We start from the raw sequence: 26,976 nt of genomic DNA, 5'->3' as shown, positions 1-26,976 counted from the left end.
CACGGGTACAGACGGCGCTGGCCAATACAAACATCGTGGATCCCCGTGCTCTGGCAGAGGAGGCAGATCGGTTCTACCTGGCCACGCAGCACTTAGCCCCAGAGGTGCTGGCCCCGACACGGGCGCACATGCCCAGAGGGGGAGGGGCGAAGATGGAGAGGGGCGCCGCGGCCGACGGCAATAATGACACAGGCCTGTGTTATTTCCATGCACGCTTCGGCGCGAAAGCAACGAAGTGCCGCCCGCCTTGTACTTTTGTCAGGGCGGGAAACGCCAACACCTGCGCCCAGTAGCGGCCGTGAGCGCAGGTACGTCGAACAGGCTACTCTTCATTAAGGACACACTCTCTGGTCGAGAATTCCTCTGCGACACCGGAGCACAGAGGAGCGTCCTACCGGCGACGGTGGAGGACACCGCCGGCGGGGGGGGGGGGTCCGCGACTGACAACCGCCAACGGTAACCCGATCCGCACCTACGACACGAGGACCGTGGAGTTGTGTTTCGGGGGACAGCGGTTCACGTGGGAGTTTGTCACGGCCGACGTCTCGTTCCCACTACTCGGGGCGGATTTCCTCTGCGCACATGGGCTCCTCGTGGACGTGAGGCACGGCCGCCTGGTAGACGCCCAGATGTACGCTTCCTTGACTTGTGTGCGCAATGAAGTGGTATACAGCGGGCTGGCCAGCTCGCTCGCAGAAGGTGACGTGTACCAACGCCTACTGCGGGAGTTTCCCGGCTTGACACAGCCTACGTTCTCGGCCGCGACCACCAAACACGGGGTCGAGCATCACATAGAGACTCAAGAAGCTCCCGTGTACGCTAGGGCCCGCCGGCTCAACCCTGACAGACTAGCAGTCGCTAGGTCAGAGTTCGCCAACACGGAGAAGTTGGGGATTGTCCGACGCTCGGACAGCCCCTGGGCCTCGCCGCTGCACATCGTGCCCAAACCGGACGGGGGATGGAGACCGTGCGGGGACTACAGACGCCTCAACGATGCTACCACGCCAGACCGCTACCCGGTCCCCCACATCCAGGACTTCTCAGGGCACCTGGCGGGTAAGCTGTTCTTTTCGAAAGTAGACCTGGTGCGCGGTTACCACCAAGTGCCGGTACACCCCTTGGACGTCCCGAAGACGGCGGTGGTAACACCCTTCGGTCTATTTGAGTTCCTACGGATGCCGTTCGGACTGAAGAACGCGGCACAGTCTTTCCAGAGGCTAATGGACTCGACGCTCAGAGACATGCCGTTTATTTTTGTCTACCTGGACGACATCCTCGTCGCCAGCTCCTCGCCCGAAGAGCACCTGGAGCACCTACGATGCCTCTTTACGAGGCTGGGCCAAAACGGCCTAATCATCAACCCGGCTAAGTGTCAGTTCGGGTTGACCTCCATACGGTTCCTCGGACACCTCATCGACAGGAGGGGGGCCGCCCCCCTCCCGTCGAAAGTGGAGGCCGTTTCCGCTTTCCCACGACCCCCGACGGCCCGGGCGCTCAGGGAATTTCTCGGGATGGTGACGTTTTATCACCGGTTCATCCCCCGGGCGGCCCACACCATGCGGCCGCTTTACGAGGCGCTGAAGGACAAGTCCCCGACTGGACGGCCGAGAGGACGACAGCCTTCGCGGCCACCAAGGCGGCCCTGGCGGGTGCAGCCAGGGGCCCCGGTCGCCATTACCACCGACGCGTCAGACTACGCGGTGGGCGCAGTGCATGAACAATACGTTGACGGCGCCTGGCAACCGCTGGCGTTTTTCAGCCGTCAACTGACCCCCAGGGAGTATTTTCGTTTCATGCTGGAGGGCCGGGAGTTTACGGCCTTCGTCGACCACAAACCCCTCACGTTCTCCATGTCCAAGGTGGCTGAACCGTGGTCCGCGCGACAACAGCGCCAACTCTCGTACATTTCCGAGTACACGACAGACATACGGCATATCGCCGGGAAAGCCAACGTGGTCGCAGACTGCCTATCCAGGGTCGTCATCGGAGCTGTGCAACTGGGCCTCGACTACGTCGCCATGGGCTCGGAACAGGCCTCCGACCACGACATCCAGGCCCTCAGGACAGCGGATACCAGTCTGCGCCTCAGAGACGTCGCGATTGGCGGCTCGGGCGCGTCCCTGCTCTGTGACCTCTCCACCGGGCAACCCCGGCTGCTGGTCCCTATAGGCTGGCGCAGGCGGGCTTTCGAGGCTGTGCACGACCTGTCTCACCCCGGTAGGAAGCCTTCGAGCAGGTTGGTGTCACAGAAGTTTGTGTGGCGAGGGCTCAAGAAAGACGTGATGGCCTGGGTCGACGCGTGTGTGTCCTGCCAACGGGCTAAAGTGCACCGACATACCAAGGCCCCGCTTGTGACATTCGTGGTTCCCGAGAGGAGATTCGACCACGTCAATGTTGACCTCGTGGGCCCGCTTCCTTCCTCTCACGGGTTTACCTACCTGTTCACTATGGTGGACAGGACCACCCGATGGCCGGAAGCCGTTCCCCTCGCCTCGACGTCTTCTTCCGACGTGGCCCGCGCCTTTATCAGCACGTGGATCGCACGTTTCGGGACCCCGTCTGACCTCTCCTCCGACCGGGGCTCGCAGTTCACCTCAGAGCTCTGGAACGCGGTCGCCAGCGGCCTGGGGGTTAAGCTGCACCGTACAACCGCGTACCACCCGCAGGCCAACGGGCTATGCGAACGTTTCCACCGGTCCATGAAGGCGGCGCTGCGCGCAGGCCTGACGGACGGCAACTGGGTGGATAAGCTGCCGTGGGTCATGCTCGGACTTAGGAGCGCCCCCAAGGAAGACCTGCAGGCCTCGTCCGCGGAGCTGTTATACGGCCAGACATTGCGCGTTTACCTACCTGTTCACTACGGACGCGACAACCCCTTGGTCCGCGGCCAGCCAGCGTTCCACCCTGCGAGAAGCGGCTCAGACCTTCGCCCCGATTCCCACGTCGCAGCATGGTACCCCCGTTTCCCGGGTGCCGCGCAGCCTGCACACGGCGGAGTATGTTTTTGTTCGCCACGATGCGCACCGTGGGCCCCTACGCCCCCCTTACGATGGCCCGTTTAGGGTCCTGCGACACGGTAACAAGGACCTCATGGTCGACATGGGCGGTAGGACGGAGACCGTGTCAATAGACAGGATCAAGCCCGCTCACATAGACGTTTCACAGCCTTTGGATTTGGCCCTTCCCCCCCGCAGGGGTCGTCCGCCGTTGCCCCGGGTGCCACCGCTCACAGAGCCACCGGCGGCCTCACCGATGCCAGCGCCCCCGGGTGTCGGTGAGGGTACGGGCGCTTGCGACGCTTTCCTCTCTCCGCCCCCGGTTTTCCGCGCTCGCCGAGGCCGTTTCGTGCCCCCGGGTGTCGTGGACGGCGCGGGCGCTTATGCCACTCCGCCCTCCCCGCCCCCGGCTTTCCGCACACGCAGAGGCCGGGCAATTGTTCCCCCACGCCGGGGGGATTTTGACTATGGGTGAATTCTGGGGGGGCTTGTGTAGTGACTGTACATAATTCACAAGGAACTCGTTGGGAATGGTAGTTCCCCCCGGACGATTTATAGGGTGGCACTTCCTGCCACCGGCATTCTTATTTTACTGTCGACACGACTACGTCGACTTGTTGTTACGCTGATGAATAAAGGAATTAGGTTTAACTTCGAGACACCGCCTCCGACTCCTTCTTCTCAGCGCTACAATACAAAATTATAAAGGCATAGTATCAAAAAATAAAAAATAGACAAAAAATACGAAAAGAAAAAAGGGTGACATGGGTCCTTCGGTCCATTCTATATTTACATTGTTTATATACATTTCCATTTGTTTTCCTGTTTCCTTTTCACTCTTCCGTGATGTCGTTCTCTTTCTTGCTATATTCCTCCCACTTTTCCCATTTTGACTCAAATTTCTCCTCTTGCAGCCTCAGCATATGCGTGATTCTCTCCATTTCCTGTATCCCCTCTATTATCTCTGTCCATTGTTCCTTCGTCGGTGCTTCTACCCTGTACCATAGCTTAGTCAGTGCTTTCTTGGCTGCTACTAATAGTATCTTAATCAAATATTTGTCTTCTCCCTGAATGCCTTTCTGTGACAAGTTCCCTAGGTATAGTACTAGACCTGTCTTGGGTATTTCATAACCTACTATTTCATTTATTATCTCTCCTATCTCTTCCCAATAGTTTCTTATTTTCTGACATCCCCAGAATATGTGTGTGTGGTTCGCTACTTCTTATACAACGGCATGCACATTTCTCGATTCTGATTGGCTGAAACAGTCAATTTACACGTGGGTATTTGTCATAATCCCACTCTCTCCACTCACTCACTCAACTCCAGGACCCGCCCACAACCGTATTCCTATCACTCCGCCGTTTGTGGTTTTAGGAATGAAAGCAAGATGGCGGACAAGCCGGACAGTAAACATTACGAAAGGATATGGTGATAGGGTCATAAAGACTAAATGAAAAACGATTTTGTCGCGGCGAATGTCTTAGTTTCTTAAACAATGTTGGATGATGTAATTGATGGGTCATCAGTCATTGTGGAACAAAATAAAAATCTTGCGAATTGATTGATTGATTGATTGATTAATTGCACATTTTAAAAAATATAAATTTTACCTACTTTCTATAGAAGCAGCTGGGAGGTGCGCTGTTTTAAGTGAGCGTGGACTATTGAATTGATTGATTGATTGATTGCTAATTTTATTACTGTCCGCCTTGTTTCCAACTGGTTAAGTTTAGGCACTCTTTCGAAGTCGCTCTCTTTCGAAGTTGGTTAAGGTTAGAGTTTGTCTTTAGAGCAGGGCGATAGACCACCAGCCCTGATTCCAAACTCGAACCATAACCAACTTCGAAAGAGAGCGACTTCGAAAGAGTGCCTAAACTTAACCAGTTGGAAACAAGGCGGACAGTAATAAAATTAGCAATCAATCAATCAATCAATTCAATAATCCACGCTCACTTAAAACAGCGCACCTCCCAGCTGCTTCTATAGAAAGTAGGTTTATTTTTTTTTAAATAAACCCTCTTATAGGGAAAATACCCCCCCCCCCCCCCCCCCCCCACTATATAGGGCAAAGAAAAAAAATTGTTGTTGTTTTACCTACTTTCTATAGAAGTATCTAAGAATGAAGTTCTATAGAAAGTAGGTTACAAAAGAAAAGAAAAGTTGGATGTGTTAGTTTGTTGGATGTCTAGTTGAAAGACAGTTGGATGTCTTAGTTTGTTGGATGTCTAGTTGAGAGACAGTTGGATGTCTTAGTTTGTTGGATGCCTAGTTGAAAGACAGTTGGATGTCTTAGTTTGTTGGATGTCTTAGTTGAGAGACAGTTGGATGTCTTAGTTTGTTGGATGTCTTACTGAGAACAGTTGGATGCACTTCCGAGCTGCTTCTACATGGAGGCAACTTCTCTTTTTTTTCTTTTTGGGAACAACTTTTTCTGGCGGATGGTTTTTTCAATAAATCTTCAATTAATGTGTGTTTATTGTATAGCAATAAGGTTGGATGAATGCGCCAGTTGTATAAAAGCCATTACACCAGTGGCGGCTGCTAACCAAATTTCTTGGTGAAGCACAAAATTATTATATTATATAATATCGCTGCTGTCGGGACAAAACCTCATAACTCCAAAAACCCAACTTTTCAGCAGATGAAAAAAACTAACACAGATTTGAGGGTGAATAGAGTTAGGAGGTTTAGACAGATGATCGGTTTAATGCTTTCCCATTGTTTAAACTTTGTAAAACCCACACACACATATGGAGGATGATCTACGGAGTTGATTTATATAATAAAAAAAAAATTCAAAAAATGGAGTTATGAGGTTTTGTCCCGACAGCAGCGATATATTAAATTATATTTTTAAAACATCCACAAGGCTGCAACACCCCCATTCCTCCCAGGTGTCAGGCTCCTCATTTGCTTCCATTCATTTTGGGGACCATGTTTAAATATCATACTTCTGAATTATAAACAAACTATACTGCTGTGACGATTTCAATAAAACAGACCATTCTGAGTCAATGGTACATGCTTGTACAACTGTACAAGCTAAACTGTACATTGGAATATCTAACATGTATTTACCACCTTCCTATGCGAGGCCACAGATGGGTTTTATGGACAATTACGTTGGTAATTTTTTTATTCCAGTCAACGCCGTACTGCATAGGTGTCAAACTCATGGCCCACGTCATTTGATGTGGCCCCCCAAGAGCTCTGGTAAAAAAAGATTTTTTTTTTCTTTTTACATTAATCTTGGGTTAAAAAATAGCTGCGTTAAAATAATTGTGGGTTAATGCGTTAATAAAGCTTTAACTTTGACAGCCTTAGTTATTACACATTCTTACACATACATGTATGTTGAACATCTGAGGTATTGATGAAGTAACAAAGGAAAAAAGCCAAAAGCACTTACTCCTCAGACATTCTTTGACAATTTTACAGCCCAAAATACAAAAAAGATCCAGGCGGAATAGGTAACAAAGAGTTGAAGAAATATTGTCTGAACTGTCAGATGCAAACTGGCTGTGTGACATAACCGAGCATCTCGCTCAATTGAATAAGAAGCTGTAGGGACGCAAACAAGTCCCACCCAAAACTTGACCAATATAGTTGTGAACTGAGACAACCCTTATTTTGTTATTTTTGAGTACAGTTACAGTTGTGTGTTCATGCAGACACATAATAGCAAAAATGGTGGACCCTGATGTAAACAAGTCGAAAGTCTTTCTCTGGTCTGCATCCCCTTAACAATTGTGTGTATTGAGCTGTACTGTACTGTACCCATTCTGCAATCTGTTAATTAAAGTTAATTAAACTATCTTCCATTAGTTGGATGTATGGCCTCTGCAAGGTTGTGTGCAGCCATTTGTTTTTGTAACATCTGCTACATCTGTCCCACGTGTTCTTTGCAGCTCAGTTGTTAGTTCTGCCCCTCTTGACTGTGACAAAAAGGTTTTGAACAAACTTAATGTCATAGCTTGTATTTGATGATCTTCTTCTTTGTTATTTACTTGAATGGTTTGATCATTGATTAATGGAGTAATATGGGGTTCTGATAAACTAAAATTATTTGTTAAAATAACATAAGCTAACATATATTTTTACATCTATGCAAATGCATATGCAATATGTATAACTTGAATAAGTAATAAATACAGAAACAACATGTTTAACAATATGTAAATGAGTAGCTACATTTATTTTACATTACATTAACATTTATACGGTCTTTGGCCCTTTGAGGGCAACCATAATGCTGATTTGGCCCTCTGTGAAAATGAGTTTGACACCCCTGCCGTACTGCGTGTGAGAGAGAGAGAGAGAGAGAGAGAGAGAGAGAGAGAGGGAGAGAGAGAGAAAGAGAGAGAGAGAGCGAGATAGACAGGGAGAGAGAGAGAGAGAGAGAGAGAGAGAGAGAGAGAGAGAGAGAGAGAGAGAGAGAGAGAGAGAGAGAGAGAGAGAGAAAAAGAGAGAGAGAAAAAGAGAGAGAGAAAGAAAGAGAGAGAAAGAAAGAGAGAGATATATCGCGCCACTCACTCATATCACACGTCACCTCACTGCACTTATGTGTATCAAATATCATGTATGTGACAAATAAACCTCTTGAATCTTGACTTGCCATATTCAATCAGTTTCAGTAACTACAGAACAGTACATTAGACTCACTTGTTGTTTGGTTGCATCGGGTTGGAATGAGCCTCGAGCTGTTGCGTTAACCCTTTGAGAAGCTTTTGTCAGCTGCTGGCAGGGCTTGATAAAGTGTATGTCCAGACTCCATAGAGATCCAAATCCAACATTGTCAGTAATGTACAGTATCTCATGCTGATCTCTCCAACTCCTGAGATTACACTTCTTATATCTTGTTATTACCAAACCACGAGCCTAGCTAAGCTGACGCACTGAATCGAAACTACTACACTGGACAGTGGACTGACTGGCGCCACCCCGCCACAGTCAATAGGGTCTATGCAATTCCGCGTAGCATTAGCTGGCACCATTCTCTGATTGGATTTCAAGACTGTCAATCATTCAATCCCCGGTCATGAATGGCGTGCGCAAAAATGCACGGACCGGGCTTAGATGACGTTAATAGCCTATTTTGATTGGCTATTATATTCATAAGGTCAGCCCGTGCAGGATAATTGCAGTGTGTTGCACTAAGTGATTGACAGCTCTCCATTACTAGTGCAGTATGGAAGCAGGGCATGCCTGATCAGAGAGCTCAGAGCTGTCACTTGGCCATTTATGAAGAGAAAAAAAATTCACTGGCATTTTTTTTACAGAGGAAAACATTTCTAATAAAAAAAATAATAATAATAATTAAAAATAAATATATATGTTCTGTTCCTCTTATCTCCACCCCTTTGATGTCTTTGGTCTGTCTAATTAGGTGAGCCAGTGGTTCGATGAATACATCGAAGAGCGTCGGCGAAAGACAACAACCCTATCTGGTAGCTCTCTCTAGTTTAATCCGGTCCGTCAGACTACCATTTACCTTAATCCTTGCCGTCGGTTCTTGATACAATGCCCTAATTGTTTTCATAGCGTTTTTGTCTAATCCAAATTTCTCCAATACTTTATATAGAAATATCCAGCTTACACTGTTGAATGCTTTTTCTGCATCTAGGCTAACTGTTGTGAAGGATCAGATTAAACCGAATATATATATTTATTTATGGATATATATTTAATAGTATTTGTATATCGTTTGATATCCCTTGTATATTCCTTGTACATATACACTGAATATCCCTTTATTCTACTACAGCCCATAATAGTTCATTCTCTTATTGGACAAAAGGACCAGGCGCCAGGGACAAGCCCCTGGCGTTCAAGTTCAAAGGTACCGACGAGACATGCCTTTACTAGCCTCAGCTCCGCGCAGGAATACGGCTACCGAAAGCAGAGCGGCACTACTTGTCCACTGTGCATATAAATATGGCGCAAGAAATGTAGAATTCCTCTTAGTCCTTTACCCTTCTACCCAACTAAGTAACAAGACGTGAAGCCTCACCCCACGATACCGCGTGCGGTGTAGTACGGCCTGTTTGGCCTTAGAGTAGCAGTGAGACCTCGTGCGAATTAATAGCTGAATTGCCAGAGTTTGGCACCGTATTTCTATTAAGTAATAATAGTCTATTATGTATGGTGCATCGTTCGGTTAGAGTTCTAAAGTGAGCAGCACCCCCATCGTTTCCTCGCGTTATCTAGAGTCTTAACCAGGCTGGGCAGACCACGCGTGGTGCTTTCATCCGAGGAGTTCTGGGCGAGGACGAGTGGACCTGCACATTGGATTACCTACCCCGACGACTGCTGAGCCCTATACGGCATGGAATATCTATTTGCTTTGGTGCTTGATTTGTGGAGCGGATAATCGCCAACACCGGTGAGTGTTGGATTTACCCCGAGAGGAGCCAAGGTGAGACGGCGCTCAGACCAGACTGAGGTCGCCTCGCTTCTTCTTCGTTGTGGACCGACAGCGACAGCTACAGCTATCGTCTACAAGAGAGCCCAAGTGTATTCATCTGTGGATCAAGGTTCCACGGGCACTGTTTTCTGTACCTGAATTCTCCCTGGAAATCGTTGACCAGACGGGATACAGCCGACGGCTCTCCTACCCCCCCTACTGGCTTACAACCGGCGGGACCCCTTCAGTATATTATCCAGCTATAATCATTAAGTGACCATCGCTATAATCCCCTAAGAGCCAAGTTCAAGTTCTTTAATAGTTGTCATACAGAAGTACAGAATACTTTCATACAAAATGCTTCTTACTGTTACGCTCCAGAGACTGTGCTAGACAAGATAGTATCAAATAACATAATAACATAATATAGCATGAATTTAGAAGAAGAAAATGAGGTCACAGTGTTCGGTATAGACATATGTACAATGTTCAGAGTTACCATATAATATACAATACACAATACTATGCAGTGTACTAATGTACAGTACTATCTAGTGCAAAGCAGAAATGGGATGAGGTACAATTTTAGGTACAATTTACAGTAAGGTGTACGAGTTGTAGTGCAATCCTTCATCCATAAATATAAAGTGTGGGGAGTGGGTGCTACAGTGTGTTTGTTTAAAGTGGGTGTGTGCTATAAGTGTGTGGAGTGGGTGCTACAGTGTGTTTGTTTAAAGTGAGTGTGTGCGTGTGGATGTGTGTGCTATGTGCGTTTGGTGGTTGTTGTTGTGTAGTGTTCATTCATTGTTCGTTTAGCAGCCTGATGGCCTGGGGATAGAAGCTTCTTCTGAGTCTTTCTGTGCTCGCCTTGAGACTCCTGTATCGCTTGCCTGACCGCAGCAGTTCAAAGAGGCAGTTGTTCGGGTGACTGGAGTCTTTAATGATTCTCTTAGCCTTGCCCTTGCAACGCTTGTAGTAAATGTTCTGGAGGGTGGGGAGCCCCCCTCCAATTGTGCGTTCGGCTGAACGTGTCACTCTTTGTAGTCTGCTTTGGTCTTGTGCAGTGCTATTCCCAAACCAGGAGGTGATGTTGCCGGTCAAGATGCTCTCTATTGTACATGAGTAGAAGTTCTTAAGGATCTTCTGGCTGACTTGGAACTTCCTTAGGCGCCTGAGGAAGTAGAGGCGTTGTCGTGCCTTCTTCACAACACTGTTAATGTGTGTGGTCCATGTCAAGTCCTCGGATATGTAGGCTCCGAGGTACTTAAAGCTGTTGACTCTCTCAACCGGTGCCCCGTCGATGCTGAGGGGGCTGTAGTCCTTGACCCCCGACCTCCTGAAGTCCACAATCATCTCCTTTGTTTTGCTGACGTTCAGGGAGAGGCTGTTTTCCTGGCACCATCCCGCCAGGACCTTGACCTCTTCCAGGTAGGCCCTCTCGTCGTTGGCAGAGATCAGGCCCACCACCACTGTGTCGTCAGCAAATTTGACGATTGTATTGCTACTCCGCTGAGCCACACAGTCGTGTGTGTACAGGGAGTAGAGGAGGGGACTCAGAACACAGCCCTGGGGGGCCCCTATGTTGAGGGTGATGGATGAGGAGGTGCAGTTGCCTGCTCTCACCACCTGGGGTCTGCCAGTCAGGAAGTCCAAGACCCACTGGCAGAGGTCATAGCCCAAGCCCAGGTCCCTGAGCTTGGCTATGAGTATGGAGGGGACTATGGTATTGAATGCCGAGCTGTAGTCGATGAATAGCATTCTCACATAGTTCCCCTGCCTCTTGTCCAGGTGTGATGCTGCTGTGTGCAGCACATGGGATATGGCGTCCTCCGTGGACCTGTTGGGGCGGTATGCAAATTGCAGGGGGTCCATGTTGATGGGGAGGGAGGAGCAGATGTAGCCCTTGTATACTTGCTTCCTGTGTAACCAGAGATTGGACATTCAGTGTTGATTTGCATACGAGTACTCATTTGCCTTACAAGAGCATTCAATTCAAATCATAAATGTAATAAGTAACTATTATATGTACCTTTTGCTATATATTAAATATTTGACTATTACCTTTGTGTGGACCTGATTTCATATGTGGGAAAGTGTTCATCATACTTAGATATCGTGTACTGTATGGCCAGTAATTAAAGTACATAAAGCGGTAGTGGTTTAATGATACCATACTTATCAATACAGTCAGGGAATTGTACCCCTCAGATACACTAACTAATAATGCACTTCCTCCTTCCTTTTGTATCTCCTCTACCACCTGCACTGTCTTCCTTATGTTATCCTGTGTCTGCCTTCCTTTAATGAATCCGGTCTGGTCCTCATCTATAATATCTGTCATAAATGTCTCAAATATTTTGGATATTATTGATGTATACAGTACATCTTGTAATCTACATTAAGTATGGACACAGGTCTGAAACTGCTACATAATTCTCTATCTTTCCCTTCTTTTGGAATTGTAGTAATTATGACATCTTTCCATGAAGGTGGCATTGTGCCTTCTTTCATCGTGTGTCTGAATGCTGCTTCTAACATGGGGCTCAGTTCCTGTCTAAATGTTTTGTAGAATTCAGAGGGGAATCCGTCGCTACCCGGTGACTTACTCCTCTTTGCTTTACTGATCGCATTCCCCACTTCTTGTTCTGTAATCTCTGCGTTTAATATTTCGTTCTGTTCCTACCCTATCGATGGTAGATCTAATTTTCCTAAAAATGTCTCTATCTCCTCTTCTCCTGCCGCTATCGGTTGTGTGTATAGTTTCTTATAGTATTCTTCAAATCTCTTCTCTATTTCAGCTGGTTCTCTTAGTATTTTGTTTGTGTTCGTGTCCCTTATTGTGTGTATTGTGTTCAGTTTTTGTTGTGTCCTGATTCGTCTAGCTAAAAGTCTGGAAACTCTCGGTCCTCCTTCATAGTATGTCTGTTTCATGTATCTAGCTTTCTTCTCTATTTCTGTCAGCAGTTCTTTGTTTATCTTTCCTCTAACTTCATTTACCTCTCTAAGTGTCTTTTGGTTCTTTGAGCTTTGGTGTTCTTTCTCTAATTCTTTCAGTTTCTTTATCAAGTTCTAGTATGTCTCTATTCTGGCCTTCTTGAGTAATGCCGCCTTTGCTATAAATTGTCCACGTATTACTACCTTTAGTGCATCCCATAAAATGTTTGGGTCTACCTCTCCATTATCATTTTCTTCTCTGTATCTAATTAATAATTAGTAATTATGTCTCATTTTACTTCATTAACCAAACCTTTGTTATTTAATAGTCCTACATTCAGTCTCCAAACTGTATTTCTCCGCCTACTTTTAAGATTCACTGACAGATATATTGCGCTATGGTCTGATATGTCCGTCACCCCTATCCTGCAGTCTTCTACCCTGTATCTGTCCCCTGTTGTCATGAGAAAATAGTCTATCCTTGAATATGTTGTGTGTGGATGCGAATAATGTGTGTATTCTCTATCTAGTGTGTGCATTTCTCTCCATATATCCATGATTCCTAATTCTGCCATTTGTATATTCATATATTTGCTAATGTTTGTCCTCCATTTCTTTGTGCTTGTCATGTCTATGTCATAGTTCAGTACTACATTAAAATCACCTGTACAGATTAGGACCCCTTCCCCTTCCATCGCTATGATATCAAAGATTGTTTCAAATAAATATTTCTCACTTTCTGGTGGAGCATATACATTCACTAGTGATACCATTTGACCTTCCATTTTCCCCTTGACCATTACATACCCTCTTTATCCCTTATTTCCCTGATCATTTCAAACTTCACTGTGTTTTTAATTAGTATAGCTACTCCTCTTCTAAGGTTCTGTTTAAAATAACTATAAAACAGATTCTCATACCCGAATCTCTTCAGCTTTTCATGTTCTTGTGATATTATATGTGTTTCTTGTAAGAAGATAACCTGCGCCTCTTCTTTCTTAAGTTCCGTCATCACCTTACTCCTTTTAATCGGATTATTCATACCATTTACATTCAGCGACATCATTTTGATACCCTTAACTTGTGTCATATTTATTTTCCAAATGTTCTCCCGTTCTACCCATGTCACATAAAATAATATTTGTGGTTGTAGCTATCCCTGTCTGATTTTGATACATATAACCATAATCAACATTAACTTCAACATTAACACTTGGAACTTCCATGGTATTTGAGGGATTCAGTCGTCTCCCTCTTTCCCCCGCTGGCGGGTGGGGAGTAGTGGCTCTCCTAGTGAGAGGGCTCCCCCTAGTGGCTAAGAAATGCGCACTATACATGTCCAGCTCGTTCTGTGTGCAACCTCCGAGCTCCCGGTCATAAGCTCTGCATTAGTCACTTTCATGTTCCCGTCTATTTGTATTATGTGACACGTGCAGGGGCGTAGCTGGGGGGGTAGCTTAGGATGATTCCAAGGGCCCAGCACTGAGGGGGGCCCCAAACATTTTTTTTTTTTTTTTTTTTACTAGACATCACTCAGGTGTATTATTGATGCTCTCATTGATACTATGTTTGTTTCTGAAGTGTGTGTGTGTGTGTGTGTGTGTGTGTGTGTGTGTGTGTGTGTGTGTGTGTGTGTGTGTGTGTGTGTGTGTGTGTGTGTGTGTGTGTGTGTGTGTGTGTGTGTGTGTGTGTGTGTGTGTGTGTGTGTGTGTGTGTGGTGTGTGTGTGTGTGTGTGAGATATATAGAGAGAGGGGGGGGGCTTTGGTAGACTATTGCATTGGTCCATTCATTGAAGATGAACGCAATGCGACATCCTTTACTAGGATCACCCACCAACAGTGCAGGTGCTGAACTGCTGATCCGAATGTATAGGTAAAAACCATATTATGCGTTTTCATCAATAAAAAAATGGTAAAAAAAAAATTCGCTTGCGCGCTGACGCGCGCTCGCATTCACTGGGGGCCTACAAATACATTCTTTCATGGGGCCCAGAATCGGGAGCTACACCCCTGGACACGTGTAATCCTGTGGTTCTTTCATATCCGCCTCAATATATCTCTTGAATCTCCATGTCCTTTTTTTTATTACTTTTGGTATAATTACCTCGTATGAACTCATTGTATAAGTCCTTTTCATGTTTACCTTTATTTGTATTGTGTGTGTCCCATGTATACCAGTTTAATGTGTATTGTACTTATCCTTCTTTGGATCACTGTGTCCCCTCTCGTCTCCTCTCTGTTCCCCTTCTCTGTGTCTTTTCGTCTTTCTTCGCAGTTGATCCGCTTTGAATCGGTTCAGATCTCCTTCACCGTCCTGTCCTCCTCTCCTCCTCTTCGTCCCCTGACCCTGGTCCATCTTCTCGCCTCCTCCAACCTCTGCATCAGCGTCGGTCTCTCCTCTTCTCCTCCCGGCACCTTCCATCCTCTCCGGTCCATGTCCCTTGTCGCTTCCCTCACGTCGTTGGATACCTTTATGCCTTCTTTCCAATGAACCTTCAGCGTGGTCATTGGTGATTGAAATCTGATTCCTTTCTCTTTCAGAGTCTTTTTTATCTGAACATAGCTCTGACGCTTTACCGCCACCTCTGTTGAATAGTCATGGTCGAAGGTTATTCTCTGTCCCTCCACCTCCATCTTCGTCTGCCAGGCTGCTCTGAGAATGTTTTCTTTGACTTCGAATTTCAAGAAATTAACTATAACTGCTCTCGTGGTCTGTTTATCTGTGGCTTCGGCGCTACACAGGAAAAACTGGGGAGTCATTTTCCCAGAGTAATTATTACGGAGTTATTATTTTCCTCTCAAGTAGTCATATTTACTCCATTTGGGGCATAATCATTGCCTGTGGCCAATAGAGTGAGAGTAAAGTTCCAGAAGAGTTTCTATTGGAGTAATACAGCATTGGTCACGCCTACTATCCATATAATTCCCAAAGGTGCCGACGCCATCTTTCTCTCTCGCCAAGTCCTCGCTTCAAGCTCAGGTGCAGCAAGAGCGCAATACAGCGATATTTTCCTTCTCTTGGATGCCAAATACAAGGTAAGATTATTATTATTATTTGTTAATTTATTAAACAGCAATGTGTGTAACTAATTTGCAACATTACAGCTAAGCCACAGAGCCATCTATCACGATGTTCGCATGTTAGCTGCTATACGTTTGCACGCACGCTATTAAATAAACGTTTTACAGTTGTATGGACAAGTATTCAATTATCAACAGTATTGCTATCAGGGACAGTGCACATTAATCAACATGTCGGTTTTCATGTAAAATGTATATGAGCTAGTGTATAGCCAGAAGCTAATTTCCACCTGTATAGGCCTGAGACCATACCTGTAGACCATGCCTGTAGGCTGTTGTTAAAAGTAGTGATATAACTATATCCATACAAAAACTGACTTATTAAGAACATACAAGACAAGTAGACATAGTACAGGAGATGGAACAATTATATGTTACATGTTGGCGGTTTTTGCTGAAACGGTGGCAGAGACAACGTGTGTTTTACTCTAAATAGAGTCACCGTACATTACAGCTAAGCCACAGAGCCATCTATCACGATGTTAGCATGTTAGCTGCTAGCACGCACGCTATTAAATAAACGTTTTACAGTTTTATGGACAATAACTTAAGAACAGGTACGTCGGTGCAACACGAGTATTCAATTATCAACAGTATTGCTATCAGGGACAGTGCACATTAATCAACATGTCGGTTTTCATGTAAAATGTATATGAGCTAGTGTTAGCCAGAAGCTAATTTTCACCTGCATGCGGCTATACCTGTATAGGCCTGAGACCATACCTGTAGACCATGCCTGTAGGCTGTTGTTAAAAGTAGTGATATAACTATATCCATACAAAAACTGACGTATTAAGAACATACAAGACAAGTAGACATAGTACAGGAGATGGAACAATTATATGTTACATGTTGGCGGATTTTGCTGAAGAGACAACGTGTGTTTTACTCTAAATAGAGTCACGTAAATTTGCCGCAATGTGCTGTAGGTTGACTGTTTTACTAGTGGTAAATGGACATAACAAGTTAATTTGACGCACTGTTCGGTTCAACAAGTGTTTATTTGAACCATTGTACTGGGTTGACTAATTTGTGTGTTCTGCCTCCATGTATAATATAATGGAAACTTGTGGAACTATCCTCACAGTAAATTTCACAGAGTAAATTTTACTCAAACTGAGTCAATTTGAGCCCAAGACGTGAGTAAAGTTTTACTCAGTTTGAGTAAAATGTACTCAGCGAAATTTACTGTATGGTGCTTTTGTAATATTTTCTAATTGTAACACTCCTCATAATGCATGAGTTGTTGTGCCCTATATGTATCATCTTAGTAACTGTTATTATTTATTTGCCATCAGATGCAGGCTGTACGTGTTAAACACGTTGACCGGCAGAAATTCATCTGTTTTGAGGGCCAATTGACCTTCACAACTTTTTTGGAGTGTGGTGAGTGAAACATTTTGCACAGCGTGCCGTTGGTTCTCAAAATGGCGTCCGCCTTGATAGTTAGGAACCAAATGGACCCTTATTGGTCTGTAACTCTGACTGTGTACAAATGGACCCCAACGTCCATTGTACACCGTCAAGAGTTAAATTAACATTGATTTTACAATATAAATTGGGGTCCCAAAGATACAAATGCCATTAAATGGGTGCCCTTGGAATTAAAATGGTTGAGAATCACTGCTAGAGCCGTACAAATATTGTCTTATGGGGGTCCATGGCACATCTTTTCAAATGGGGGGTCTGTGGGCTAATTGTCAATTTGGGGGGTCCTTGACATGAAATGTTTGAGAACCACTGCCCTATGCAACAACATACTGGGTATCAGTTTAGGCTTTCCCTGCATGTTAATTTAAGCTGTAGGCCTACAGTACAAAGCACAATCCATTTTATTTAGGATAGAGTGAACCAATCAATGTCTTACACCCCTTCCTGACAGGCAGTGACGCGAGCGAGCGTGATTGCGAAAATGATTAAAATGTATTCGTTTCAATCAGACTATCCTGACCTGCCGCGAGCGACAGCAAACTGAGCGGCGATGTCGTTCCCCCCTCAAATATTCGCTCGCTGTGTCTCTAGTTGAGCGATTACGCGGCCGAGTCACGCCCCTAAACACTTTTTATTGGTCAAGAATCGCAGGCTGCTTTGCCCCTGTGTGCTTCCAGGTAACACACACACAGACACACCCGGACACGCGCCGCCTCATATCAGGACAGTGTCGCGCACGATTTCGTCTCCAGTTCGCACGCTCGCTGCCTGTCAGGAACCGGTGTTAAGTATGTCAATTAAGGCTGTCAATCTTCCTCATATGATCACATTTTCAGTGGCTATTTTAATATCCCATTTTATGACATTTTAATTAATACAAATTAAATAAATTGCACAACAGATTTATCAATAAGCTTGTGCAATCTTGTTTTGTCTATAGTTGCCAAGAAATTTGAAATTCCTAGTACCTTGGACTTAAAGGTCTATGATGACTCAAACACTGAAGTCGACGACGAGGCGTTTCAATTTCTTCTAAAAAAACCAGACCTGGGTGTGTTGGAGATTTGTTCACCCCAAGACTCAAATCCTGAAGGTGAGTTGCTAACATGGAGCCTTATAGCCTCATCCATACAGTCCTGGCTGCTTGAAGCCTTTTTACAACATTTCCGGGTTCCCGTTTTTTTCGCTCTGATTGGCCAGGTTATGTGACATGAGCGGCAATCGTGGGACGGCAAGTTTCTACACTGGTTAAGGGCACTCTTCGAAGTTGGTTAAGGTTAGAGTTTGTCTTAGAGCATGGCGATAGAACGCCAGGTAGTTTGCAGGCTGTTCGACGCGGAAATGGGCAAACACGCTATTGGGCGCACATGTCACATGACCTGGCCAATCAGAGCGCCGGAAACGCGGATGCGTTGTAAAAAGGCTACACGTGTCCTGGCTAACCTAAAATGTCACACAGGTACTGTGTATTTTTGTACTTTGAAATGATCTTTGTATATATGCCCAATGTAACGTGTGGATCCTTCCTAATCTAATGTGGTCTTTTTACATTACACTTGTCACAAACATTCCTATCTAATCACACTTATATGTCTACATGATTGTTAGATTCAGTGAGGACCTCTGCAAGCAACTCCAGCAGCCAAAGCTCCGTTCTCAGCTCTGGTGCAGACAATGAGGGGGAGTCTGATGACACCATCATTTTGCAGTCTAGTCCTGCTCCAAGAAACGGTGCTGACCTGACTCGTATCACTCTGGTAAGCTTTGCATATGACTGTTTGAAATGGAGATGGTGACTCTGATAAAGGGGTAGCATGGGCATTGGGGATGGCCAAGTACAATTGGGGAGAAAATGGGGGTGGGGGGGGGGGTCATGGTTTACATTTGTCACCTTAACCCTTTCACTGCCGCACAACAGCAGGTTAACCCTTTCACTGCCGCACTACAGAAGGTTAACCCTTTCACTGCCGCACTACAGAAGGTTAACCCTTTACTATCACATACTGTACCACATACTGTATACCACATACTGGTACTAGTGTGGCAGTGAAAGGGTTAAATATACTTGGCCACCAAATGACTGTCTATCCATGTGTGTCCTCCCCCCCCCCCCCCCCCTTTTTACTCCCGCTTAGATGACTGAAAAGATTCTGAGGGACACAGCTGGAGGAGAGAGGATCATTGCCGATTATGCTCGGACGAAAACCCTAACGGATACCAGAAGACGCGACATGGTGAAGATATTGGTTGCGCACATGGCAAAAGAGCATGGGTAATTATGTTATCTAAACATTACGCACCCAATACACATTTTTGGTTTTTACTAAGATCCTCCTTTTTGCAGAATTGGTAAATGATAAATGGTTATCCAAAGCGCTTTACATAGATTGTGCAGAAGGCATTGGCACAGCAATACTTTTGTTTGGATCTCATACTTGTGTATGTGTGCACTGTAGGACGAGTCCTTCAAGGCGTGTTAAAGAAGACTACGCAAAGGGCATCACTGCCTTATTCCCATACCTGGCCGATCCCCAGGGCAATTTGGGATATGTAAGTACATCAGGGAAAAGTGCAGAGAGACATTTCATCGGCGACTCAGTGCATGTGTGTTCCTGTGGGTCGCCCATCTTGCGTGTGTGTTAAAACTGCATGACAAATAAAGACTTCTAGTCTAACAATTATTATGTTTATAGGTCATTCTTGTTATATAATTTCTAGGGATGTTCGATATTGGCTTTTTTTTACCGATATCCGATATACCGATATTGTCCAACTCTTTAATTTCCAATACCGATATCAACCGATACCGATATATGCAGGGTTTCTCCCCCCCCCCCCCCCCCCCAAAAGGAATAATTTCAGGTAATTAACATTAGGCTACATATCTCTTGTCGTGGAATTAACACAACATTATGCATAACATTATCCAATCACATGCATGGTACATAAAACACCAACCCCATTACTCCTCACTTCTCTGGAATTGCTTAAAAGGGCTGTGCGGAGTACGATTTCAACTAAATATTTGTTAACATTTCTGTATGCTGACCATTTCTCCTAACCTCAACAATTTAAGAACCACAGATGTCCTACCTGTTGACCTTGATTTTAGCAATTCTTCAGAGAAGGGCATGTGTTAAGTTTTAAGGAGAGAAATAAACACATTTACACATGCCCATTTAAACCAAATAACTTTTTTTTTTCCTCTTTACTTCTTGTGTTTTAGGAGCAGTATTACAATCCAGTAGATGGGAGTGGGTTTCTGGCATGGAGGGTGAAATCACTTCAAAAGATAGCATCAGAGGGACAAAAGAAGAGCCGTAATGTTCAGCCACTGATCGGTATGTAATTTTGATTGTCCCAGTCCACTGTTTATCTAGCAACTGTGAAGATGGATCATTATAGTAAATGCATATCACTGGAAAGTATTGCAGCAGTATGTGTGGTTTCTACACTGTTACAGGTGGTCCAAGTTCTGGCGACAGAGCCCCCTTCTCTGAGGAAAACCAGCTAACCACAGACACCCAGTTTCGTGAGGCCAGTGCACTGATGAAGCATACAACTGATGAAGCAATCATCAAGGAGAAGATGAAACAGACCTTCACCCATCGCCAAGAAATGATGCACGACCCAATCAAGTCCTCTGAAATATTCACCACCTTTCCAAGATTCCTAGACATCACAGGAATGGTATGTGGCTTGCATTAAAGTCTAACTGAAATAAAAAATGACCTTTTTAAACAATTTAGATCACATCCCTGGTCATAGGGTGAACCTATTTAATAGGGCTGTCCCTGACTAAGGATTTGGATGGTTGACTAGGATTGTTAAAAAAAATAAAAAATAAAAAATTTATCATTCCATTTGGGCTGTGGGGGGTGCTTAATGTCTGAAGGAGTCAACTGAAGGCTTCTTGTCCTCTGCAAAAGCATACAATTGGTCCACTGATGAAATCCTCTTTCAGTGCCTCTGTGCCTGTTTTCGTAGGCAGTTAGCCTCTGGTATGCCTGCCATTAGCGTTAGCCACGCTTCTATGCCTCTTTTCTTTTGAAAAAAATTATAATATATATATATATTTTTTTTTTTTTTTTTTTATAATATTATATTCGACTAAGAGGTTGGCCAGTCGACTACGGCCCCTTTCGACCGATTAGTCGACTAATCGATTAATAGGGGTCAGCCCTACTATTTAACAATGTATGACAAAAAAATTTCAACCATGTTTTATTCCATCTTGTCTGCAGATTGAGCAGGATTTCAGTCTGATGTTTGGTGATGACATCTCTGCAAAGTTCCTGGAGAAGTGGCCTACTTTCTGCAGGCAGAAAGTCCTTGAACAAAGCCGTGGCCTCACCCAGACCGGCGACCTTCAAGACCTGCTTCAGAATGCTGAATCCACAACAGACACAATAGAACTGAACAATGGTATGCTTGAATTAAAGGAATATAATAATGGAAGGGTGAATTGTTTTTTAAACAAATGGAAACACAGCTTTTAGTCAAATGTATTTCTGATTTTTTTTATTTAATTTTTTGTATTTTTAGCATGGGACAGTGAAATGTCCTCCCTCTTGCTTCTTGTCCACCTCCTGCCACCATCACCTCAGGGACGCAACAAGAGACCGGGAAAGCTCTCAGCCAGAGAAGCCATTGACTCCCTTGTGAAGTTCATAAAGGTAAGGTTACAGTTGCCTATATTATCGGCCGATATTGGCATTCAAATGTGATATAGGAAAATATCGGTAAAAAAAAAATGAATTATTCTTTTTACATTTCTATAACCAACTTTTATTTACCCAGGCAAGTAAGAACAAATTCTGATTTTATTTATTGTCAAAAGTATGCATAATGTTATGTTAATTCCACAACAAGACATATGTAATGTTAATTACCTGAAATTATTCTGTTTTTTGGGGGGGAAACCCTGCATATATCGGTATCGGTTGATATTGGTATTGGAAATTAAGAGTTGGACAATATCGGTATATCGGTAAAAAAGCCAATATCGAGCATCCCTAGTTACAGTTGAATTAAAGTATAAGAAGGATCACTGTTCTGTCTAGGGGTGCACGATATTGATTTGTTGACCCCGATATCGATACCAATAACTTTCTGCTCCTCAAGGTCGATACCGATAACCGATATATATATTTATTGTACTATAATTATAAATTTTTTTATGTATATTCCTGTAGTTTTGACCTAACCAGATTTATCATGACATGAGCGTTACTATATGAACAAAACAAAGCCAAGAGAACAGTTTTGACTCTTCAAATAAAGTGACTATTTATTTTTCCAAATAAATATAATTTGAGTCGATCACAAAATTCACAATCCGTCAATGTCATTAACAATGTGTTTCCCTGAACAACTAAAAACCAACAGGTATTGTGCTTTGTCAGTAGGGATGCTGTTCACATTTGAACCGATACGGTACCGGTACCTGTGAATCGATACCGGTACCCAACGGTACCTTTTTCGGTACTTTAGTCTCTAAAAATGTAATCTACCTACCTCAGTTGTGAGAAGAAAAAAATCCAAACTTCAAATAACCACATTTTCGACCGTTTTTGGCTTGCCTTTGCCCCGACTGCTTTGTTGTTGAATCAAGTCAAATCCTAAATAAGCATATATAGTGCGTGTGAATGTTGACATGAAAAGAAAAAAGTAAAAAAAATATATATATTTTTTTTATTATCAGAGCTGTCAATACTTTTATCGGGATGACGTCATAATTGCTGATATCGGCCTGATAATTATCGTGCATCCCTGATATTGACCTGCATGATTGAAATCATGCAAAGACCACGGTTTGCAAACCGTGACTAATTTTAATAGCAAGACTAATGAAGTTCTCTTGTCACAGACTGGGACCAGTATCCAGGGGCATTTGGACAGCATCACGGAGAGCCTTCAACCCTATCTGCTTGCTGTGGGGACCCAGAGGAGTGTGATTCACAAGTACTTCATTGTGATTGACAAACATGCAATCCCTTGTAAGTCACCAGACTCTCTTGCCTCTTTTGATGAGCTTTTCAAAGCTCATTTTGTCTTTGGTACCTCATACAACCGGGATCTGGCCAATATGTACAACTTCTTGCAAACCGCCATTTACAAGATCGATGCTGCTACAACTAATGTCAACCCCAGGGTTAAAGAGATGAGGGCTCGGATGCTGCACTGATTTCTTTTTTATACTGAGAGGATATTTTATCTCGGGCCTCTGATGCTGCACAGACTTTTGATACTGAGAAGATATTTTATCTTGAGGCCTCTGATGCTGCACAGACTTTTGATACTGAGAAGATATTTTATCTTGAGGCCTCTGATGCTCCAGTGTTTTTTGATAAGATGTTGTGTTTCATTTGCAAAAACTCTCAGGCAAATGCCAATTCACTGATGAGGCACTTAAGGATGATCCACGGACTTTGTTCAGGAAGGACACTTCGTCTTAAATGTGGTCAGCCTGGTTGTTTACATGTCTTTTGCACTTTTTCTGGGTTTCGAAAGCATCTTAAAGCACGTCATCAACCATGTGATGATCCTGGTGAAGGCCGCTCTACAGCTGAACATTTAGCTGAAAGTTATGTTGATGACTTTCCATCAGGCAGTGCCCCTTCTGACCCAGTCCTTCCAGTCCTTCTTAATAATAGTCTTGTAGACAGCTGTGCTGCAACAGTAGCTGAACTTAAAGTGGCAGGTGTAGGTGAAACAATAATCAACTCTTTGGTAACTTCAATGGAAGTGATTGTTGATGATATCCATAATCAAGCAAAACAATATGTGAAGCAGTGTCTATCTTTACAGGAACCTATCAAAAGTGAGGTTGAGTGTAAAATTGATCAGTGTTATGAAGAAATTGAAAATCCCTTTTGTATCTTAAATTCTGAAACTAAGAGAAGGCAATATTTTACAGAGAAGTGGGGAAGGGTAGACCCAGTTGAATATGTCCTTGGTACAAGATTTGATACCCTGCGCAATCGGACTACTGGAACTTATGATCAGGCTGTTGTTACTGATAAATGTGTTTATATCCCAATTTTGAAAACATTAGACTTTATTTACAAACACCCTAATATAAAAGAGATGATGCAGAGTGATTCCAGTTTAAGAGAAGATCTTCTTAATGACTTGTGTGATGGAGAGTATTTCAAGAGTCATCCTCTATTTTCAAAACAGAAGCATGCAATTCAGGTGCAGCTTTTCTATGATGATTTTGAATGCGCGAATCCGTTGGGGAGTAAAAAGGGAATACATAAATTAGGAGCAATCTATTTCACCTTGCGTAATTTTTCTCCAAAGTACAACTCAATTCTGCTTAATATTCATTTGGTCGCTTTATTCCATGCCCAAGACATTAAAACACATGGCTTTTCTAAAATACTTGCTCCACTTGTGGAAGATATTAAAATACTGGAGAAGGATGGAATTAAGGTCCCATTGTATGATCAGCCAGTGTATGGAACTATTGTCCAAGTTACAGGTGACAACCTTGGTATTCACGGTTTGTTTGGTTTCGTAGAATCATTCAGTGCCAGATATTGTTGCCGCTTTTGTCTTGCTGAGAAAGAGGACTTTCAGACGGAATTCAAAGAAGATTCACCCAAGATAGTTATGCGAACTCGAGCACTTCATGCAGAACACTGCCACACAATGGAGACTACTATTGGTCTTCCCTATGTGATGGGAGTTAAACGTTCTTGCATTCTAAATTCCTTGCAGTACTTCAATACATGTGACAATTTCTCTGTCGATATTATGCATGATATCTTGGAGGGCGTGGCACAATATGAAATGAAACTGCTAATACTACACTTGATTAAAAACTACACAACATCAAAGGAAATAGACTTGAGAATTAAGAGCTTTAACTATGGTTACCTGGAACAAAACAACAAGCCACCTGCATTGAAGTTAGTAGAGACCTCAAATGACTTGGGGTTAAATGCAATCCAATCTTGGTGTTTACTTCGCAATCTACCACTTATCTTTGGAGACTTGGTTTGTCCAAATGATCAACACTGGTATTTGCTTCTGCTGTTGCTTCAAATAGCAGATATTGTATTTTCTCCCAGGTTATCAACTGGCATTACTATTTATTTAAAACACTTGATTGCAGAGCACCACGGGTTATTCAAGCATTTGTTTCCCAACAGGAGGCTACTACCAAAGCATCATTTTATGGTGCACTATCCTACATGTATTCGTAAAATTGGACCACTTTTGCATGTCTGGTGCATGCGCTATGAAGCGAAGCATAATTTCTTTAAAAAACAACTAAAAAGCTTCAAAAATATAACTAAAACGTTGGCAAAGAAACACCAAAGTCAAGTAGCATACAATTGGCAGACATTTGATCCCAACAGACTGGTGCTTGGTCCAAGTAAAATGGTAGCATTAAATGTGATGGACAGAGGCTGTGAGATAGCGGAGACTCTTCAGGTACCAAGTGACACCAAGGTGTTAAATGTTAGATGGGCCAAACACCATGGAAATATGTATCGTCCAGGTTTAGTTGTTTGCCTTAAAGTTCTTAGTGAGGTTCCAGTTTTTCACAAAATCCACCGTGTTGTTCTTAAAGATGAGAGGTTACTGTTGTTTACATTTGCACTACAAACTGTGTCTCTGGATGACCATTTTTATGCATTTAAAGTTGTGTGTACTACAGATGGACCTCATGTAGTTGATGTCAAAGAGCTTTTGTTTTACAAAGCATTCGATATACAGATGTCATACAGTGATGACGATTCAAGCTCATTTATTGTTCCATACTGTTTCCTGTGATTTAAAAAAGGAAAAGAGAAAATCACTAAGCTCTTGAACTATTGCACTGGGGATGAACACTATTAGTTTTCTTTTATTTCTTTGGGGTGAACAGATGCTGCTGTCACTTTATATAGAGGCCAAAATGTAATTGATCGATTACTCTCCCCATGAAGCCTTAATTGAAGTCATGGTGATTTCTTTTTGTTGCATTCCTGAGCCAATAATTTGATGACTGGCTTGAATTATTGGCTCAGGAATGCGACAAACAAACAAATCTCCATGAATTCAAGGATTCATGGGGTGTGTAATTGGTAGATTTCTTTTTTTGGGTGAGCTATCCCTTTTTAAAAGGGTGTACAGATGCTGCTGTCACTTTACAGAGGCCAAAATGTAATTGATCGATTACTCTCCCCATGAAGCCTTAATTGAAGTCATGGTGATTTCTTTTTGTTGCATTCCTGAGCCAATAATTTGATGACTGGCTTGAATTATTGGCTCAGGAATGCGACAAACAAACAAATCTCCATGAATTCAAGGATTCATGGGGTGTGTAATTGGTAGATTTCTTTTTTTGGGTGAGCTATCCCTTTTTAAAAGGGTGTACAGATGCTGCTGTCACTTTACAGAGGCCAAAATGTAATTGATCGATTACTCTCCCCATGAAGCCTTAATTGAAGTCATGGTGATTTCTTTTTGTTGCATTCCTGAGCCAATAATTTGATGACTGGCTTGAATTATTGGCTCAGGAATGCGACAAACAAACAAATCTCCATGAATTCAAGGATTCATGGGGTGTGTAATTGGTAGATTTCTTTTTTTGGGTGAGCTATCCCTTTTTAAAAGGGTGCAGATGCTGCTGTCACTTTACAGAGGCCAAAATGTAATTGTCTTTTATTTATGACCTTTTTTCTATCGATTACTCTCCCCATGAAGCCTTGAAGTCATGGTGATTTTTGTATATAATGGAGTTGTTTGCAGAGGGGCTCACTGAATCTAACAATCACGTAGACATATACCAAGTGTGATTAGCAAGAGAGGAATGTTTGACAAGTGTAATGTAAAAAGATTAGGAAGGATCCACACCAAGCAAGTTCTTCCTCAGACGTGTTTTTTTTTTTTTTTTTACTATGTTACATTACATTGGGCGTATAGAAACAAAGATCATTTCAAAGTACAAACATATACAGTACCTGTGTGACATTTTGGATGAGGCTAGGCTCCATGTTAATAAGCAACTTGGGGTGAACAAATCTCCAACACACCCATGTCTGGTTTCTTTAACTGAAACGCCTCCTTGTCGACTTCAGTGTTTTAAGTCATCATAGACCTTTAAGTCCAAGGTACTAGGAATTTCAAAT

The 26,976-nt window shown here is 43.6% G+C and overlaps 1 protein-coding gene across 1 annotated transcript in view; it reads right to left on the bottom strand.

Moving 5' to 3' along the window:
- Positions 1–26,976, bottom strand: part of LOC311228141 (thrombospondin-type laminin G domain and EAR repeat-containing protein-like) — a gene marked incomplete at its 5' end in the record, with an annotated part of 352,183 nt that overhangs the window by 173,545 nt on the left and 151,662 nt on the right.

This window comes from Notolepis coatsorum, assembly GCF_963971535.1.
Source record: "Notolepis coatsorum genome assembly, chromosome: 5".
Lineage (NCBI taxonomy): Eukaryota > Metazoa > Chordata > Actinopteri > Aulopiformes > Paralepididae > Notolepis > Notolepis coatsorum.
This window is presented reverse-complemented; position numbering and strand designations above follow the sequence as displayed.